The following is a 20,001-nucleotide window of genomic DNA, read 5'->3' on the forward strand; positions in this document are numbered from 1 at the left end:
GGCACCAGTTGTCTGTTTCTATGAGGCCCTTTTGGAGGATGCTTGTGTCGGCTGGAGAGTCGATTATGGCGCCCAGTTTGCAGTCATCTGTGAACTTAGTCAGCCACAGTCCTTCCGTGTTGGCCTGTACCTCAGAGAAATATATACCGAACAAGAGAGGTCCCAGGACTGAGCCTTGTGGGACACCACTTGTAACTGGTTTGGAGTCTGACATGGCTCCAGCAATTCTAACCATGTGGGTTCTGTCCTTGAGCCAGTTTGCAATCCATCTAGTGACATAGGGGTTTATATTTAAGCTGGTGAGCTTATCTATAATGCCTTAGTGGGGTATTGTATCAAAGGCTTTTGCGAGGTCCAGGTAGGCTGTGTGGACCACCTTCGCCTCGTCAATGGCCTTGGTGACTGTTTCAAAGAAATCAACCAGGTTTAAGAGGCAGAATCTGCCCTTAACAAAGCCGAACTGGGTAGGATCCAGTGTCTGTAGGTCCCCAATATCTTTATTTATGAGGTCCATGATGATCCTTTCCATAGCTTTGCAGACCAAGCTAGTCAGGCTTATGGGGTGATAGTTTCCAGGATCCGTTGAGGCACCACCTTTATGGAGAGGGACCACTGTTGCTGTACGCCACTCTTTGGGCACATATCCTGTAGTAAGGCTGAGATTGAACAGTAGTTTTATGTTTGGGTTTAGCTCTTCTTGGAGTTCATGTAGGACGCAGCCCGGGACACCGTCTGGTCCCATTGATGCTGTATTTTTTGCTTTGGAGAGGGCGGCTCTTACCTGTGCATCTGAGATGTCAGGGGGGAAACACTCTGCTGGGATAGATATTTGCCCTTTTGGTGGGGAGGGGGGGGGGAGTTTGCTGAACCTGTCAGCTAGGATGTTGGCAATGTCTGTGGGTTCAGTGTATTTTTTGTCATTTTGGACTAATTCTCAGCATATCTGGGAATTACCACCCAGGTTCCTAACATAACTAAAGAAAGCCTTGTGATTATCCTTAGTGTCCTGTGCAATTTTTCTCTCGAAGCTGGCCTTAGACAATTTAATGAGTGCCCATAGTTTTTTGCTAATACTGATCAGTGATGCCTTCCCTTTTTGGGATTTTGCTCTATCATTTAGTAGCTTTCTCCTTCTATTGTATAGTTTGTTTATGGCTGGGGTCCACCAGACAGGACGTCTACCTTTGGAGGATTGGGTCTTGGTTTTATTTGGGATCGCATGATCCATGCATTCCTGAAGGTGTTCATAGAATGCGTTTATAAAGGATTCTGCGGTCTGGGCCGTATTTTCCACTGTGGTTTTCTGGGCAGGGGGTGGGGTCGGGATGTGAATATCCAGTGAGATTAGTTTATGGTCTGATCTTACCAGTGAGCGATACACTTTTGGTCTGGAGCATAGAGTCCCCATGTTGGTGATGATCAGGTCCAGTATGTTTTCCCCTCTTGAGGGAGTGGTAACAAGTTGTTCCATAGCATTTGAGTTTATAAATTCTAGGAACCTTTGGGCTAGGGTGTTGGAGCTAGAGTAATGCTCCCAGTCTATGTTTGGGTAGTTGAAGTCGCCCAATATAATGGTGTTTGGAGAGACCTTCATATTTTCCAGTGTTCTCAGGAAGGCCGAGTGGGGTTCCTGGGTTTGGGAGAGTGGTCTGTAGCAGGCTATAAACTGGAAGGCAGTTTTACCAGCATGGACAGTGACTGAGTTAGTTGCACATGGATAGTCTCTGATGCTTCGTGCTTTGCCACCAACCTGGAGATGTGGGGATCTTTCATGAATATCGATACTCCCCCTCCTTTTGTGGTTCGGTCCAAGTTTTGGGGCCGAAAAGCATGGTATGAGGTATAACCTGGTAGTGCTGGGGTGCTCTTGGGAGCCCTAAACCAGGTTTCTGTTACTGCACAGATATCGATGTTCTCCATGCTAAGGAGAGTTTCGAGTGCATGCATCTTGAGGTTTAGACTTCTGGCGTTGAGTAGCATTACTCTTAGTTTCTTATCCCTTGTGATACCTATGGAGGTGGGTTTGCCTTTTGAGCCTTGCCTAAAAAAGGCACTATGGGTTAGCAAGAGCCTTTGCCAATATCCGAAAGCCCAGGGGTGACAGGTGCAAGCCGTCCCTAGTGAAGCATCGTGGCTTGTCGAGCATATCATCCCAAGCTGACAGGCATTGGATCCCCTTTGAATGACACCAGTACTTAAGCCAATTGTTGAAATTGATCATCTTGTCTTCATATTGTGGCATCATTCTTGGTGAGGGTAAGATGCTACTCAAGGTCAGGGTCATACCGACCTGGGCTACATGCTCAGAGAGCTCCTTTATGTCTGTTTTCATGTAGTCCAGGGAGGTACGTCTCAGGTCATTCACACCAGCATGGACAGTGACTGAGTCATATTTGTACTTGCCTTGGAGTGACCTGAGTGCTTGTGTTATGTGTCGGATCCTAGCGCCCGACAGGCTGCTCACCGTGACCCTCTCCTTGTTCAGCCTGGTGAGCGGAACGTCAGTGTGCCTGACGATAGCATCTGTACAGCATCCCACTGCTCTGTCTGACATACATGATCTTTAAAGGAGGCCCGGCAGCAGTACATCTGGCAAGTATCTGCACATGACATCTCACTGGGTAAGCACACTAGGTTGCTAGGCATGTTACAATGCACTGTGCAGGCTACAGGCAGACTGGCTCAGCACTGGCCTACATCTCGTATGGGGGAATGCACATGTACCTGCATATATAGCAGTGTCAGCAGCCATGTCACAGCACAGGGTAAGATACACCTGTGTGAAAGTGCAGAACCACAACCAATGTGAACACAGCCACAGCCACATATGGTAAGCTAGCATATTATTACAGTATATGGACTATCTGTTCTACACCATCCTCATATGTGGCACTCACAGAATGACCCTACATATACTGTGCTGCTACACAGTTTAGTCTGATGGTTGTCTGTGGTATGGGACATGTGTGTGTATGGCCCTACAAACCTGTACTGTAAAATGGTACCATACAGTGGGGCAGCATGTAACATCAGATAGAAGGGGAGCTTGAACAATGACATCTACCACAGTCTGTACACAGGCTAATGAACATATTAACAATACACACACTGCCGACATTCACCATCATTACACAGACCTCAGTACTGTACAAACATCCACAGAATATCCAGGTTATGTCATGAAATATAACCCCTATTGTACATGACATGTGTAGCAATCTGATATATCAATGACTTGTTATCAGATATGATGACACTATTTATGTTGTACAGCACATATGCACCACTTCATGTATGACATATGTACAAAGGTTGACAGAGGTGTGGCAGACAGCACATACACAGGGCCAGTATAGACATGTTGCTGTGATAACCTCATAAATTTACCATTGTAGCAGGGTTTTTGCAACATATGTCCTATGAGGGATATGAAGTCAGTAACTGTTACGGCCTTCACCATCTACAGACTGCAATCCTCACACTACCTTCTGCATTCCACAGATAGGTGCATTGTGGCTACCACATGAAACCAAACGCAGAACACTGCCAAGTCTGTAGGTGACCCTGCAGATGGGAATTCCTCATATACATGTAACTGACGTGGCAGGTATTGCAACATGTATGACAGGCATTTCCAGACAAACACTGTTAAACCAACATTACTCCAAATGCAGTATAGCAGCACTTACAGTCTGTAGTCAGGTCAGGCAAATCCCCCTCCTGTTTGTTGCCCTTTTTCCACAGTGTATGTTGTTAGAAGTAAATCCCCAATCCATCTGAGATGCTGTTTGCCAAACAACAGATCTACTTCCTGCTCACAGTGACTACAAAGGGCCAACACCACTATGATGTTCCTAGGTATTGGAGTGTGTTTCCATGCATTTGGCTATGGGAATGTTACCACAGCTGTTCCAGATTCAATCAGCTAGTGGAGGGCTGCAATTCGTGCAGAGGCCGTCAGCTGATCATGAGCATCACTTAAAATACACATGCTGCTGCTTAAGCAAAGCAGGTGTGGGCCTCCACATCCACCAGAGAGGGCTGGGGAGGCAGAAAGAGGCAAATACATGTCAGGGAGGGGTGGGAGAGTAAAACTGAAGCATGTTTGTGTCACACACCTACCAGCATGGGGTATCAAACCCCCAACAACCATGTAGTGCTATCACAGTTTGATGCAGTTATTGGATGCACCACATGAGTTAACTGCTGTGGAGCACTCAGAACATATATGTGATGGTGAGTGACATCTGCAACAGGGATACAGTAGATATATGGTAGGTGATGTACACACACCTGTCTGCATGAACAGGTGCCAGTGTCAACACAGGCACACTCACACAGGGATGCACACACAGTGACACACTTGGCTGGGCCAGGAGTGCAACTCAGCACTAGTGGAATTGCCACAACACATCAATGTGCAGGATTCACATGCACCATACGGGTCATATGGAGGTCGTATGGGCAAGGAGTATGAGGAGGTGTCAGACATCAGACAGCATGCTTCAGTATGCCCTGGGGGGTTGTAGTGAGTGTGGATGTGGACATACTCACCATACAACACACACACGAACACAGAGGATGCCATTTCTGACATGCATGGGTGCATGTCTGCATGGGTGTGTGGTGGTCAACTGTGCCAGCAGGCTGTACAAGGGTAGGCAATGGGTATACCTTGGCAATGGTCTGCATTGTGGCTCAGGCCTGTAGTTTCTGCATTTGCCTACACATGTGGGTATTGATCCCCCATCTAGCCACCTGGGTGACTATTATGTGTGGCCAATGATGTGCATCACTTGCCATGTATATGTTCCTTAGTCCATGATATGGATGGTGTCTGGGATGTGCACACCTCCCACATGCATGTACAGTGACATGTGCTACTGTACCTGGGGTGTCTGGCCCATGTTGTGAACACAGATTATCATCAGATGTGCCAGTCTTGCCCACCTGTGGCAGGAACTAGTAATGGGCAGCAGGTTTACGCTGCACCTACATTGATAGCATGCTAACAATATTCCCTGATGTCAGTGTCATCTCTCCATACAGGGCATGTTGTCAAGCATGGTATGTCCATTATGAGTCACATGTGAAGGCACATTGGGGTTGCTAACTGTGATTGGCTGGTCTTGATATCACATGTATGGGTATGGCTTTGTACCCCAGCCTCTCAGCTAATTTACATCTCTTATCCCTGTATGGTTGACATTGTTATATATAGTAGGGCCACCATAAAAGAAATAAGCAAAACCCCCTCCACATTGCTTACAGGTGTCATACACTCACTCCCACCTCTACACAGGATACTTACACACACACACACACACACACACACACACACACACACACACACACACACAGACACACACAGACACACACACACAGACACACACACACACACACACACACACACACACACACACACACACACACACACACACACACACACACACACACACCTGTCATGTCTGGGAGTAGAACCCTTACCTTAATAGTTTTCTACACTACAGCACTACGCAGTTATAGTATGCACCCCAGACATTACTGAAGTACTTTTTCCCCAAAGTTGTATTTCACAATGAATGACACCAGCAGGATTGCCAAAGTAGGGCATTTGAAATGTACTGCCACTGAGTAGCCTATAATGCATTGCTCCATACACAGACATTGAAACACACACAAAACATCCAGAACTGCCATGGGTGGAGATGGAAACCTACCACAGATGTTCTTCGTGTTTCACTGTTGCAGTCATTACATTTGGGTAATCTGCTGGCAGGTTGCCCTCAGTCGGCCTGAATTCCAAAGTCTTGGATCCTGCATCGGTTGCTGTCTTCTCTTCCATGATGTCAGGTCATCAGGGGTATAAAACATGCAGCCGATGCCATTTTCTTTAGTCTTTCTTGCCGCACGGTGCCCGAAGCAGAAGCATTTCGCAAGTGCCGGTCGGCCAACTAATGAAATATTCGAATTTGAGTTTCAGAACCGAAGTCTTCACTAAAGCTAACTACCCCATTGGGGAAACTTTTTTCTTGCTTTTTACAGATGTCAGAAAAAGTTAATAGTTGTATTACTTGTGGGAAGCAAATACCTCATAAGGATTTCCATTTATACTGTATTCCTTGCCTAGGCCCTGATCACAACGTGCCTGGCTGTCAGTTTTGTGCTAGATTTAACCAATGCACTATTAAGTGTCAGTATATTTTTGCATCAGAGTATTTTGGAAACAGATTTAACTACCCAGAAATGTCGTCTGATAGCAATCCGACTACCAGAGTACATAAAAAATGCAAAGAAAAGGACAGAGAAAGGCAGTTGAGATCCAAAACCGATGACGAAGCTTCTCCTAAGCCAGTCGCCAGTTCGCCGGTATTCAGTGAGGTGCCTTTGCAACCCCTGATACCCTCTAGCTTTGAGTCGCAGGCCTCTACCGACACCCATGTGGATTCAGGTATGCTGCAAGATACCAAAGGTACTGGAACCGATGGATGTATCTCCCTCGGATGGGTCCGGAGCCGCTGAGCAGGCACCGGCTTCTGAGGGTGTATTCAGACCTCAACGTTTGTGCATCAAACCAACTACAGCTGCAAAACCAAAGACAAAAGCAACTTCTAAACCTAAAAAAATGATGCATGAGCCACGTGCACAGGCCTCTATGCCTAAAAAACAGATGATCAAAATGGCTAAAGACCTTATTACCTTGATTAGGGGTACCCATCCCCTCCAGATAAGAGGCCTAGGCAAGACACTGATTATGAATCTTCATATCAGGTTTCTATTTCTTCTGATTCCTCTTCTGATCAGGAATTATCTATACCTCCCTATGAGGATTCTGATGCTGAGTAGTCTATTCCATCTGCAACTCCTCCTGAGGATTATTCATTTGGAGAAACCTTGCATACATTGAGGGAGCATTTTCACTGGGGGAGTCAAGACTTCTCAGAATCAAAAAAGAGGCTCAGGGACTTCCTTCTTCTACCTCAGCACAAGCCTTTGGCCATTCCCCCTGTGTTAGACATTGTGGAGTATGTGTTTTCGGAGTCAAGCTTGACCCCTGACTCCTTACCTGCAGCTCCCAGTAAGCCTGACAGATATTACAGAGTCCCCGATTCACATAATTTTTTATTTAAAACCCTGCTTCTGACCCTGAAACTATTTCACAGGGTCCAAAGGGAGTTAAGGCCTCAATAGCAAAAAACCCTACCCCTTCTGACAGAGATTCTAGGGCACTGGACAGATGGGGAAAAAAGGTTTATACATCTGCAACCTTGGCAATCAGGGCCTTAAATTGTCAATTTCATATGCTTAAGTACCAACAACATGTTATGGGATTGCTGAAACAGAAAATGATGTTGATTTCAGAATGTGCAGAAAATAAAGAATTGCAGGAATTATTGCATGCAGCTGAACAAGTTGGAAAGCATACTTTGCAATGTGGTTTTGATTCTTTAGAGGCCTCCTGCAGGGCCGCATTTACTGGATCTGTGATTAGGAGGCATGCCTGGTTAAAGGAACAAAATTTGCCTGATCATGTTAAAGCTAAATTGCTAGATGCACCTTTACAGCATGATTCTCTGTTTGGTATTAAGGCAGAAGAGGTTTTAAAGAGAATGGAAGACAAAGCTAAGTCTATGCAAACTGTTAAAGATTTCTTGCAAGTGCAGCCACCAAGATTCAGTAGACACTGGCCTACAAAAAATTGGTCCTTTCCTGTGTCAGACAGAGCTCAAAGGGGCAAATCCAGCTGCCCTAAGGGTTCCAGGTACCAGGCTCAAGACTCATACAGGTCAAAGCAATGGGGTGCATCCACCTCCAAATCTGGAGGAGATAAAGCGCAAACCTACAGAAAGCAATCCCAATGACTTCCCTCTGCCTTCACCAAGCACTTATCTTTTGGCAGCACCCATAGGGGGAAAATTAGCACTTTTTGCTCAAAATTGGCAGTTAATAACCCAGGACAAGTGGGTACTAAACATCGTATCACAGGGTTACAGATTCCATTTCCACATTCTGCCAATGACAAATGGTTGGCCAGATCTGCCAAAAAATCAATGGGCAGAGGCACAGAAACAGGTTATGTCCTTCATGGATTTGGGGGCCATTCAGACAGTACCAGAACAGGAAAAAGGACAAGGTTTTTACTCAAGACTGTTCTTGGTACCCAGAAAGGACAAGGCCTGGCGGCCAATACTGGATTTATCGATTTTGAACACATACCTGGACATTCCAAAATTCAAAATGCTCACTTTGCAGCAGCTTCAGCCCATGCTGGGCAAGAATGCTTGGCTGGTGACTTTAGACCTAAAAGAGGCATACCTGCATGTCCCAATAAGACAGTCATGCAGAAGATACCTCCGATTCAATGCTGGATTAATGCATTACCAATTCTCTGCACTGCCCTTTGGCTTATCTACTGCACCCAATGTCTTTACAAAGTGCCTGGCACCAGTAATTGCATTTTTCAGACAAAGAAGTATACAAATATATCCTTACTTGGACGAATGCTTCATTCAAGCAGAGAACAAGGGCACTCTTCTACGACACCTGGCATTTGTGAAAAGGCTTCTAACATGCCTAGGGTACACAATAAATGAAAATAAATCACATTTGGTACCCTCTCAAAAGATAACATTCCTGGGTGCAAGCTTGAATACAACTGCCCAGATGGCTTACCTCACGCCAGACAAACAAAGGCAACTGACTACTTACTTCAAACTGATGGCAACAAAAACCCAGTCTTCTGCAAGACAAATTCTGCAGGCTCTGGGCTTCATGGCATCCTGCATCTTACTAATTCCATATGCAAGACTGCATATGAGGAAACTTCAATGGTACCTAAAAAGATTATGGAGTCAACATTCACACAGTCTGGAAACAATGAATCCTCTCATTCCTTGCCTGCAACAGGAGTTTCTATGGTGGGCAAAAGCTTGTCAACAAAACACAGGACGGCCCTTCACTCTACCCCCTGCCAGCCAAACCTTAACAGCAGACACATCAGATTATGCCTGGGGGGCCCACATGGCAGGAAGATGCATTCAGGGCATATGGCCACCAAATCAAATGCGTCGACATATCAACCAGAAAGAGATGCTATCTGTTCAAAATGCCCTAACAGCCTTCAAGGACTTACTTCATCCAGGACAACTACTGATAAAGATGAACAACACCACAGTCATGTGGTATATAAACAAGCAAGGGGACCACACACTCATGACCCCTTTGCAGATTAACCATGGCACTGTGGGACACAGCTTTGACCTACCAAATACATCTTCAAGCTCAATTCCTGCCAGGAAAACAAAACACTCTGGCAGACGATTTAAGCAGAAACCTTATGGATCCTCACGAGTGGAAACTAAATCCACAAGTCTTCAGCATGATAACAGAGAAATGGGGGAGCCCAGACATAGATCTATTTACCTCTCCTCAAAATTATCAACTGAAAAGATTCTGCACAAGGACTTATCACAGACAAGCATGGAAAGTGGACGCCCTATCCTTCAGTTGGAAAAACCTATCAGTTTACTCCTTTCCTCCTCTGCCTCTTCTACCCAAGGTCCTCCTAAAAGTCAGACAAGAGAAGCCAAAGATGATATTAATTGCCCCGGACTGGCCCCACCAATACTGGTACCCAATCCTAAGGAACTTGTCTCAATACCCAGCTTGGACCTTGCCTCAAAAGCCACAACTACTGTCCCAGCAAAACAATCAGATCCTGCACAATCAACTACAGACTCTGAACTTGGCAGCATGGCTAATCTTGTAATCATACAAATGACACCTCTCAGTAAAGCTGTGATGGATGTCATTTTGGAAGCCAGAAGGCCTAGTACTAGAAAAAAAATCTTATGCTGACAAATGGAAGAGATTCTGTGCTTGGAATCAAGCACAAGGAACAGATACAGCAGAACCACATATTCCTCAGATATTACAATACTTAACTGAGATGCTTGACAAAGGCCTATCTTTCTCATCAATCAAAATCCATGCCTCTGCCATTTCGGCTCATTACAATACAGAACCACCAATCTTTTTTCATCCTTTACTAAAGCAGTATCTTACAGGAGCCAAAAATGTAAGGCCTCCTAGAAGATCGCCATTACCTGCATGGGACCTCAATTATGTGTTGGAAAACCTCAACCTGTCTCCATTTGAACCAGCTGCTACCGCTGATATAAAGTTCTTATCATGGAAGACAGCTCTGCTACTAGCTATTACTTCAGCAAGAAGAGTTTCAGAGCTACAGGCCCTCATGGCTGTAGAGCCTTTTATCATATGGGACAAATCCTACCTTTATGCCCAAGGTTGTTTCCAGTGTGGCTCTTAAACAAACAATTAATCTGTCAACCATTTATCCAAACCCGCAGAACAAAGGGGAGAAAATTCTGCATTCCTTGGATGTACACAGACAGCTAAGATTCTACTTAATCAGGACTAAAGCTCTAAGAAAAAACTGAACAATTCCTAGTGCCATATGCTGCAGGATCAGAAGGAAAGGCAGACAATTTCCAAGTGGATCAGTCACTGCATCTGTTTCTGCTACTTACACCATGGTAAACCTGTGCCCAAGGGCATTAGGTCTCATTCCACCAGAGCTGCAGCTACTTCAGCAGCCTTTCTCAGAGGAGTACCAACCAAAGACATTCTAGAGGCTGCTACTTGGAGTTCTGTTCACACCTTTACAAAGCATTACCATTTGCCTCTCTACTCTTAAGTCCAGGGCAGGCTTTGCCACTGCAGTGTTGCAGGGCCTTATAGCTGCATCTAATGCTGTTTAGCACCAGCCTCCCAACCATAGCTTTGGGATTCTACCCAAATGTAATGACTGCAACAGTTGTGTACACTTACCATAAATGTAGATGTTCAAGTGTATTCACTGTTGCAGTCCAGGTTACCCTCCCACCATCCCCCTGTCACTCTACAGTTTATCTTTCCTTCTCTGTCTTCTACAACCTATGTGGTGTATTTGCTTATACGTGAAGGTAAAGTTTATATTGATGCATGTTTATATATATATAATATTGCTACCTTTTTGGGGGCACCTGACATTGGGGGCAAGAAAAACTAAAGAAAATGGCATCGGCTGCATGTTTTATACCCCTGACGACCTGACGTCATGGAAGAGAAGACAGCAACTGACACAGGACCCAAGACTGGAATTCAGGCCGACTGAGGGCAACCTGCCAGCAGATTACTCAAATGTAATGACTGCAACAGTGAATACACTCAAACATCTACATTTATGGTAAGTGTACACAACTGTACTTTCTAAATCACACTACAGCTGTACACAGTTACAGGATGTGCTACAGAGATTACTGAGCTACACCTTTCCCAGAGGTATATTTCTAGGTGGGTGACATCAGCAGCCTTGCCACAGTTGAGTATATAAATTTTAAGGAGTATGTGTGTACCCTAAAAAGCATTGTTCTCTACTCAGTCAAAGACAGACAGACTTGCCAAAGTTGAGTATATGAATTCTAAGGAGTATGAGTACTCTAAAAAGCATTGTTCTGTACTCAGTCAAAGACAGGCAAAGATGCACAGTTGCCAGGTCTGGGGTTGGAACATCTAAATAACTACATTATTACACTACAGCAGTATGCACTTACAGGACGCGCTACGGGGCTTACTGGGTTATGACTTTCCCAGAGGTGTATTTCTAGGTGAGTGACATCAGCAGCCTTGCCAAAGTTGAGTATATGATTGTGTGTGTCTGACTGTGTAGAGAGAAATGCTTTTTAGGCTACTTACACTCCATACAATTCATATTCTCAACTTTGGCAAGGCTGCTGATATCACTCACCTAGAAATACACCTCTGGGAAAGTTATAGTCCAGTAGTCTCCATAGTGCATTCTGTAACTGCATACTGCTATAGTGTGATAAAGTAGTTAGGTAGGTGTTCTAACTCCAGACCTGGCAACTGTGTGTGTCTGAATCTGACCGAGTAGTGAGCAATTCTTTTTAGGCTACTCACACCCCATTCATGTAGGGGTTGACATGCCACATGCTGGCACACATGGGGTCAAATGTCACAGGTACATGTATACAGCTACTAGACGACTACTTGCTTGTACAGTCATGTTGTACAGCTTGCACGTGCACCACATAGTCTGTCATGCTGACAGATACTGGTGGCTAGTATCTGCAGTGAGTCACATTTGCACCTCATGTGTTTGGGGCCCTTTGGTTGTGTGCTGGATGGGACAGGCCCGGATGGCTCCTTGTCACGATCACCCTCTTCCACACATCTATGTCCGTCTACCTTTGGCTTATTATAGTTTGTTGTCCTTACATATATATCTGTATTCCTATCCACTGTGTGTGCAAGGCAGGAGTGGTGCATACTGACATGTGTCTGCACTAAGAACTGCGACTGCCAGATATGTCTGGTCCACTGGTGTTTGCCTACATGGCCTTCATGTGTTTAAGTGTGTTGCCCAGTATGACCTTTCAGTATGTGCTGTGGTACTGACCTTTGTGTTGTACACCGACAGGTAGCATGCTGTGTCTGCAATGTATCCATCTGTCATTTGGCATTGACTGTTGCTACATTTCTGCGTAGCGGGGGGGGGCACCTGACTGTTTCTACATTTTTACACAGGAGTGGGGGGCCACACCTGACTGTTACTATACGTGTACGTTGAATGAGGGGGCACACCTGACACTTGTACACATTTGTTAGAACTGTACTGGTATGTCATGTACTCCATTTCAGTCTGCAGTCTTACCTATTGTGCTGGCTAGAGGCAGACCAGTGTACTACAGATCTTAGCTTTAATTACCTACATATTCATTTCTGACTTCCTAGCCTTCACAACTTACATCCAACTGCCTGGCCTGCTGTCTGTGTAGGTCTGGGGGAGGGGTTACCCATAGGGCTCATTCAGAGGCCATAGAACAGCACTGTCCTGCTGGCTGAGACTGTTGTTGGGTATGTGAACCTTCCTGACTGGCATGTGTGGGTCTTATGGACACACATGTCGCTCAGCCCATTTCCTGCAGTGGGGTTTGTCACCCTGTGTAGTACTGGCTACTATGGTGCCTCCAGTATGTGTTACAGATGTCATGGTGCCACTATGTGTGTCTACTGTCTACTGTCTTAACATTCAGTCACCCAATTCCCTTGCATGCTCACATCCATACCATAGCTACAGGTAACAACACATTCTGCTCCATTTGGCAATTGGTAGGTTGATTGACTTACCTTGAGGGTGTGCCAGACTTGAGGATGGTGCTGGAGGGCTGCCTATGTCAGACACACATAGTACACTTCCTATACATGGTTGCGCACAGGTGGTGTCATGTTTGGCATCCCTTTTACTGTCTGTGTGAGTCAGAGAGAGAGGTGTAATTCCCAGGGTCCCTACTGTGTCAGTGCATATGCTATGCTTTGCCTCTTTGCCAAGGCTAGGGCATACTGGGCATGCCTCCTTCTGCCTACTGCGGCAGGCTCAGGTTGTTCCTCCTCTGAATCACTCTGTGCCTGTACAGGCCTTGGCATTGGTGGGGGGCTGTGTGGCCCTGCCCCATGCTGTTCCTGCTGCAGCTGTTTCCGCAGGATCATATTGTGTAGCATAGCACATACCATAACAATTTCGGTACATGTAGCTGGTGAATATTGCAAGGCTCCACCAGATATGTCCAGACACCAGAGCCATGACCTGAGCATCCCAAACACACACTCTATTATATCTCTGGCCTGTGCGTGTGCCTCATAATGGCATTGTTTTTCAGGTATGTGTGTGCATTTCTGATGGGTGTCATCAGCCATGGCTCCAGTGGGTACCCAGCATCCCCCACTAGGTGACCGTAGGGGATGTCCACATTGGCAAATCTGTTGTACAGCTGCATCAGATGCCACATGTGTGAATTGTCATAGTTTCCAGGGCAGCCAGCACACACATTCATTATAATGAACTGGGCATCACATATGACCTGGCAGTTGATGGAGGGGATGCCCCTGTGGTTGATGTAGACCCTACGCTGCTCACTGGGTGGTGCATTGATGCATAAGTGCATGCAGTCTATAGCAACCACTACCCCAGGGTATTCTGCTATTTTGTGGAAGAGACACAAATTGCTGGTCAACACCTCACATGTGTTGAGGAAATATATGTGCTCACTGGCATGTGCTGACATGACATCCAAGAACTGGTGGAATACTTTGGATGCTTATGCTTGTGAGATCCCCATGATATTCCCAGTTGTGCTTTGGGAGGTACCTGTGGCTAGTATACCTAGGCCTACACATACCTTGGTATCCATTGGGATGGGTTCCCATCGGCCAGTTTGGTGTGTCAGGTGTGGCCGGCACAGCTCAAAAACTTGCTGTAGGAGATCTCTGTCCACCCTATAGCGCTCCACTATCTCCAGCTCATGTAGCCACTGGTAGGTTACCCTGGGTCTGTACACTCATCTCTGCCTCATTACTGTGGGTTGTTCCACAGCATTCACATCCTCACCACCCTCAGCCTCCTGCACATGTTGTTCTATGTTGCTTGTTGCAGCCCTTCTCATTTTGTAGGTTTGTTTGTTAAAATTACCTCACTTGTATACACCGGTGGTGTAGAGTCTGGAAAAACTATTGGGGAGGGTGTTTGCTTAGTTTATAGTAGTGTTCTTGGCTGGGCTGGTCTGCTGCCTGTATAATTGGCTGATTCTGATACATTTGACCTGTCAACTCAGCTAGTTCTCCTTGATTACCTTCCTACTGCTGTTTTCCCTTCCCATTGCCTCCCTGTTTAAGCCCGTGTGTGCGTTGTGCAAACTGAGTGCTCAAATGTGCACAGAGCTGCTATTTCCTGTTTAACTTCTTTTTTCTTCCTGTAAAACCTGGTGCGTGGCATGCACACCCGCTTACACTTTGTAAAGAGTGCTAGGCAGGTTTAGACACACCCCTAGCTTAGCTGTGTTGAGCTAGGAGCAATCCCGAGCCACAAGGCTCCAATCTACTTACAGTATGCCTGACACCCTCCCCCCATGATGTCACCTATATCCTAGTCTTGCACCCGGCTATTTATACTCTTACACTCCTGGGATCTGCCTCACACCCAGGGGAAAACTGGGATTCCCTATCCTTCACCTCATTTGCATAGGATTGCCTGCTAATGCATAGTTACATGTCCCATATTGAGCCTCCCCCCTTAGCAACCATTACTCACTGGCCAGGTTGTCTTATGCCTGCCATTGACCTGCATGGCAGACTACTGCTTTTAGTTGGAATGCTTATTTTAGGTTTATTTTATTATTTTCCCCAGATCCTGTTTGCGCACCGCTGCCCTATGCTTAAACAGACATGATCGGCGAAAAAAATACATTTTTTTTTTTATTTTTTAAACATTTTGCAATGCCAATGGTCTTCTACTTGGCCATTGGCATGCTTCCTCAATGATGTGTAGCCTTTATTTGAAGCTGTCATAGCTCTGTTTTGGAGTTTGCAGTACCGTACTTGATTATTAACCGAGTACATTTCTGCATATTACGCTAGTCCTGCACGCCCTGATTCCTGCTTCCTGGATGGCATATTTACCTCATTTGCATGGTTTTCACCTGCAAATGGGGTGATTTGCATACTGGGGCTGGGGACGTGCAGCACTAGTGCTACAGCGCTCATGCATGTCAGATGGGCACGTACGTGGATCGCTTGACCGCAGTATTGGCAAAGTTTCATCTAGCACTAATCATGCACACCATGCAAGGTTTTGAGAATTCGGGGGAAGAATTTGGCAGTACAATAATTGAAATAAACATTGCTGAATACCACTGGCTGCCAGACTTACCACCACACTACTTCCACTAGCATGCAAGAATGAAGTTAAAAGAGGAATGTAATCATCCCATGCAGAACCCATACATAGATAAACATCTTCAATGTGAAATGTCAGTAAATACATGTATGAGTAAAATCCCTTAATGTGTATACTTTTTGTTACAATGGGAACCATAAGCATTTAAATAACTGTTTGTCTGAAATACCTGTATGAAAATTTTAAAGGAAAAAAAATCCTGGTATTTTGTAGCAGTCATACACGACGATGCAATTACTATAAAGGAACTAGTAAGAACATGTAGCATACCAGGGGCATAATATGCCCCTCCGAAACAAATAATTTAAAGGAGTTCTACTTATAAAGGAACATTTGTTTTAGTGGTACTGCTTTAGAAAAACTATTAATGCTTACAAGAAAAAGTAAGTAAACAAACAGCACAATTACAGCATTCCAACTTTAAAAAAATGTTTGGAAATATTACAGAGCTACACTTTGCTATTTTTCCTATAGTCTGAACCCTTCTAGAAAACAATACTGTGCTAGATAAGATTTTAAATCTGATGCCATCTCATATTAGGAATTGAATATTTGGTGCCACCTTGATTTTCATTTTCCCGTTTCCCTTACTTTGGCAAACTATCAGTTATATTATAGCAATAACCCACGCCTGGGTGTGGGTAATGCGGGATTTAACCACGGTTGGCGTGGTTTGGTCACGAGGGCGAAGCCCAAGGGACCAAACAAAGACAACCATGGTTAAATCCTGCATTACCCACACCCAGAAGTGGGTTATTGCTATTATACAATGACATTATTTAAGAAAAGAAATAATTACTTTTCTTAAATAATGGCATTGTATAATGCCTCTTTGCTGCCCTTCTGCAGCTGTCTGGTATTCCGCGGCAGTTCTGATGTACTGCGCATGCCTACGCAGTACATCAGAGCTGTGGGCAAAAGCAACGGAGAACACAAGATCTCCGTTGCTTTTTACTGTTTCGCTATGTTAAATGGGTTTAACATAGCGAGACAGCTTTAAAATAAGCAACAGAGATCTCCGTTACTTATTTTAAAGCTGTCTTGCTATGTTAAACCCATTTAATATAGCGAGACAGGTTTAAAAAAAAAAGCAACGGAGATCGCAAGATCTCCGTTTTTACTGTGTCGCTATGTTAAAGGAGTTTAACATAGCAAGACAACTTTAAAAAAAGCAACGGAGATCTGCGTTGCTTTTTTTAAACCTGTGTCGCTATGTTAAACTCTTTTAACATAGCGAGACAGTGTTTTATACTAACGGAAAAAGCCCGGGCAACCGGACCTTTTTCCATTAGTATATTGAGGGATTTACAACGGGCACGCTGGTTGGGCTGGCCAATCAGTGTGCACGTTTTAGAGGAAAAATTGTATAATAAGGGGTAACCTATGGGTAGATTAATATTGAACTCTAGGGCTTCTGTTGCTCAAGGTTCAATCTGGCAGTGATTGGAGTAACTTGAAAGGAAAACTATCAGAGAGTTCTGCTGACAGTTATGCCCCTTTTGACGGAATTTCCCCATACTTTGAGTTAGTGTGACTATGGAGCTGGTAACATAAAAGTTGGGGTGGGGACTTGTGCTCTTGCAAAAAAAAAAAAAAACTTACAATGTGTTTTCTTGGTTGTTTTTTTTTTTTCAGTGAATGTAGTTTGGAGATTCCAATCCTCCGTGCACTCAGTTTTGTCACTATGAGTGGATGAAACTGCAAACCCTTCTCAGACATCAATTTCTGTTTTTAGCTGCTATTAAGACATAAAGTACATGAGCTGCACTGACGATACATGGAGATTGTCCATGTGTATTTGTGTTGGGGAACTGCCACCATACTGCAATTCTGAGACCTGTAATTCAGAGTCTTGGAATTATTAAAAAAAAAAAGGTAGCAAACCCCCCATGCCCTTCTACTTATATATATTAACTCTGAAACCAGTGCACCTTGATGAAAAGGGAGCACCTCAAAAATACAGTAATCTTTGACTTAGTGTATTTAAGTCCACATTTTTGTATATTTAGTCTTGCTGTAATGAAACTTGCACTTTCGAGCACTGGAATTTAAAACTATAACATAAGCAAGGAATATGTTGTCTGGTCAGAAATTTGACTAAAGACTTCCTGGACTGCTTCCTCCAGATTATTGGATCAATAGTTCTCTCTCAAACCTCTGGCGAAAAGTATTCCTCCTAGCCCTACCCTTCAAAGCTAGTACAATGTTTGCAACTGGCTGGTGAAAGACACACTGACTAATTCACTTCGGGCAACATGGAATTATGAAAGTCTTATGAATTTAATATTTTTTAAAACATGTCCCAGAGTTAAATGAAGTATTCCAAAAATATTTACTGCTATTTTGAGAGTCTCAAATATGCAATCACGATGGAGCTTTTTATTTTGCTTTCTTTTTTACTTTTTTCTTTTTCTTTTTTTTTTTTGAGGGTTGAAGGACTTCAGCCAGCAAAATTATTGGAGAAAATAACAGCGTCCCTTTGACTTGATAAACCATGTTGTGGAATACCGAAGTCTAATAATGATATGTTAGAACAACTTTTATTGTTTTGTAAAACATTACTTTCTCTCTCCTTGTGGGCAGTAATTTGACAATCTTCTTGTCGGTATTCTGAAGAAATCACATTTTAATGTCTTTTTCATTATGAGAATACCTTGGAGACATGGGGATGTGTTTGAGTTATATTTATAAAGCTCAGATGAAGTCCTTATACTTTAGACACATGAAAGCAATATGTTGACTTCACTTATCATGCACAAACACTTCTTTTGCTATACTGATACTATATCTCACAGGTAAAATGTCCAATGGTACACAAATGCCAAAGCAAGAGATATAGAGCCCAAAGCAAGGCCTATGACAGAAAAAGTAAATGGCAAACTTGTAGATAAAGTTCATTTGTGACACAAACTCACATTCTTAAGTTACTGGTAGTATCAAGAAAAAATTCCTTCAAATTGCTGCAACTGGGCACATGGCAGTGATGTGATAATAATACTATACATTTGTTTCATGTAGCAGTAATGCAGGCAGAGATTAAGCAATGACACCCAGACAAATATATTGAGACAGAACGGACTCTACAGGCAGAAAACACCTATGTCATATGAAGCGAGGATACATCGGCGAACAGCTTACTGGAGAAGCAGATAAAAATTCACAATTTAAGCAGCGTTGAGGATGCAAGGCCATTCTACTACACAGTGTCATCTTACTTACTGTGACACAGTTCAGATTTGTTTCTCTCCTAAGATGGCACGGTCAGCTCTGTCTAAGAAAGGAAGTGTAGAGGTTTTGTTAGCCAAGTCCCTAGATTATTCTTGCTGGGTTTCCTGCAAGCTGGCACTGCTTCAAAACACAGAGACGGGGACATGAAGAGTGCTCTCAGCAGAGAGCTACAGGCCTTGTTTAAGTAAAGACTAAATGATCTGAGCAAGTCTGACTTCGTTCCCAGACTACATTTGCTCACTCGGTAGTCACCAGTATTGTAGTTTTAACTGTAGGAGCTAATTTAATTACTGAGCTTTAATCTTGCATTTGCCACTATATTGCTACTGTCAAATGTGTTTAAGCATCACTGGGAAGGTATAGATTAAGTCTGTTATTTCTTCTATCTTTCAGTGTCTTGCAAGTTATAATTTTATGCAGATTTCTTATTTGCCACACCAGGAAATGATGTTTCTCTGTTTAGTTTGGGGCTCTTGTTGTTGCATTACACACTTGGCTGGATGGACTGACATCTGTTTCTGGACCTGCCTGTATATTGCTCTCCATTTGGCTTGCTGGAAAACTGTAAATCCACCTGGGTTAATAGAGCCTGATTTGTCTGCCACTCTCTGTCCCTTTTAGTTATTACTGAATGAGGCTGTGGAGTAGAGGGCAATAGGTAGCCCATCCTTAGAAGGTACAGTGTGCACTTTGCTCTTGGAGACCCCCCCCCCCTTGGTCCACTTGATGTTATGGCTACAGTGATGGGAGTGTGGGCAAAGGATTGTGCTAAACCAATACTGGACAGAATGCTCCCCTAATACAGTAAATGGCAGGATCATGCAGGAAAAATGCCACTTCTACCTGAGCTTTAGAAATGCAATATTTCAATTGTTTTTCCTTTTCATCTTTATTTCTGATGATGATGGTTAAATGAGGACTGGAGTACAGTGATAATGAAACCATCACCTTGGTGGGTG

General features: G+C 44.1%; 1 protein-coding gene across 1 annotated transcript in view; it reads right to left on the reverse strand.

Moving 5' to 3' along the window:
* Positions 1-20,001, reverse strand: part of LOC122792865 (kynurenine/alpha-aminoadipate aminotransferase, mitochondrial-like) — a 430,097-nt gene that overhangs the window by 286,524 nt on the left and 123,572 nt on the right. The window lies entirely within an intron of this gene.

This window comes from Protopterus annectens, chromosome 2.part0 (genome assembly GCF_019279795.1).
Source record: "Protopterus annectens isolate FY-2018-M chromosome 2.part0, PAN1.0, whole genome shotgun sequence".
Lineage (NCBI taxonomy): Eukaryota > Metazoa > Chordata > Ceratodontiformes > Protopteridae > Protopterus > Protopterus annectens.